The sequence below is a fragment of the Diceros bicornis genome (assembly GCF_020826845.1).
Source record: "Diceros bicornis minor isolate mBicDic1 chromosome 30 unlocalized genomic scaffold, mDicBic1.mat.cur SUPER_30_unloc_1, whole genome shotgun sequence".
Lineage (NCBI taxonomy): Eukaryota > Metazoa > Chordata > Mammalia > Perissodactyla > Rhinocerotidae > Diceros > Diceros bicornis.
In genome coordinates, this window is record NW_026690899.1 from 2,432,490 (window position 1) to 2,435,099 (window position 2,610).

Consider the following 2,610-nt stretch of genomic DNA (forward strand, 5'->3'; position numbering starts at 1 on the left):
ATAAACTTCGATGCAAGCTTCACATAGAAGAAAATATCCCCTAGATTTAAAAAGATTCCTGGACTTGGTCCTCACTTAGGTTTTCCAGTATGAAGAATTTGCAGCCTCACAGACTCACAAAGGACAGACAAAAAGAGCAAGATCCCTTTTTTCCGATTGTGTCTCTTGTGACAGTGCTGTTGTCTCTCATTCAAACCAGAAGGTGATTTGTCAATAGTGAGATATAGCATTTGAGACCCCATCCTTCAAGATGGCTAAGTTGTCCTCCATCCTTTTACAGACATACGCTAAGTGAATAATATAAAAAGTGAATGTCTCAGGAGGTACATTCTGACACAAAAAAGAAACTAGGAATTGAGACAAGTAATTATGATTGATGTCTGTCAATAAGGGCAGAGGACTAGTCTAATTTCAAAAGTAATTAATGGCATGAGTGTTAGTCACTGTACATATTAAATATATTGAAAAGCAGTCATGTTCTCATAACACAGAATTATAACTGGAAGATAAACTGGATGTTTTTGGCACTTATTGTTAAAGATGTATTTTATTTAGTTTTGTTTTCCGATTGAGGAAATGAGAAAATTTATTTTTTAATATATTGACTGTCTTCTTCCTTTCCAACTTAGAATCTCAATCTGCTATTTTGGAAACTCTGAAAAATATGTTCAGATGCTGTTCAACAGGTAAGAAAATCTTGTTAGAATGTCAAATCATTTTCTCTTTTATTTGTTATAAAAGTGTGACAGACTCTGATTTATCTTCCTGTCTGCCCATCTGACTAGGCCACCTTGTTTCTCTAAGCCTGCAGGGGAAACCAGTCAGGTGGAAGGAGACGTTTTATTCCACTTAGACTTTGCAGAGAAAATCAGCCTTGAAGTGGAACTGACCACATTCTTTTCAGAAGCTGCATCATTCTGTACTCAACCAGAACATTGGGCCTGACAACAGCTGGATCCAGCAGAAAACTGGACACTCTAGGAGGTGTCATGTGGAGATGTGCCTGGCTGGGTTAATAGTCACATGGATATGAGTTTTAAAAAAATCTCTCAGAGCTTTTCCAAAATCAAATAATATTCTTAAGTTGCTGTAGTAGAGGAAACATTAGTTAGTGTCTTTTTAATTTCCACAGAAGCTTTTTTTTGTTACTAAAGAAGCCAAATTTGATGTCTTTTTTCTTGTTACCGAAATGGACTTACTATTAAAAAAAAGAAAGGTTCAAGAAAGGAAACACTCATATGGAATAGAAATTGTGGGTAACAATTGCTACTTTTTTATATAAAATCATCTTTTTTATTTAGTTACACTTTCTCCCAACTGTGATTTTGAAAATACTTTAGTATTAGAAATTACCAGTAAGAAGAGGGACTGCTTCCTTGAGTGTGATCCAGTAGAAGTCAGGTGACTCAGACCTGAGTTCTAGGCCCAGGTCTGTTTCTGGTTAGTGTGTGACAACGTACTTAGGTTCTCTGGAACATAGTATTCCTTTCCGTAAAATTAAAGAATTTGATGATTTTTGAGAACTTTCCCAAATATTAAATGACTTCTCTTTTAAAAAATAGAAAGATCCTTCTCAAACTTATAAATTGTCAAAAATTTTTTGTGATCTTTCACTTACCAAGAACAACTGATGTCCCTTCAATTATATTGATTGAAAATAAATATCATAAAAGTATAAATTTGAAAATCTAATAAATGAATTAGCAGAAAAATGAGACAGGAGAAACTTTATGATCAATCAAGATATTAAATTATGAAAGTGTTACAGTATATAAAACTATGACTCTAAAATAGTATCTTTTTGCTGCCGGTAAGTTTATATTGTTACTCATGTATCACTATTAACCCTATTGTGTTTTACAAGTAATAAAATGTCTTGAAAGGAAAAAACGATAAAACAGCAGCCCTGCATTACACATGAAAGTTGTGCTCCCCCTGGAGGGAAAATGAGGATACAACATTGGTCGAGTACTTCATTTTGTAATCCATTGGTGCCTTTCAAAAATATAGCTATTATTGTAAGAGTAAAGATATTCTGAAGAATAGTGCCACAAAACAGGTTTTCCAGCTTCTTTTTCTCAGAGCTGAGACCTACATCAGGCTGGGGCACTTGAAGATGCATGGGGGACTCAGCTGAGGGTGATTTAATTACTGTGAGATGATTAGCCGATAGAAAATAAGACAGAGAATGATTAAAAAGAGGTAAAGGGAAATAAAGTTGGAAATAATTAAGAAAAATAGTGCCTTCAAAATATCCTCTCATTATCTTTATAGCTTTTTATTTTTAATTTTGAGGCATGACTCTGATAGTATGTTAGATTTTTCTAAACCCTTATCTCCAGGGCATATATTACTGAGTTCTTCATTATAAATGATAATGCCAAAGAAAACCTTGACAAAAGTATTTCGTACTATCGACAAGGACAAAACATGTACAACATTGCTCTATATATTAAGAGTCCATCTGTAATAGGCAAGATATATATTCATGTGTGTAAAATTATAATGATTTTCTAATTTTCTCTGGCCGTGAACCGTGGTAAAATATACAGCAATAAGCAGGAAACATGAAAAACTAGGTGATTTAAAACACCTGATGTTACAGCTAGA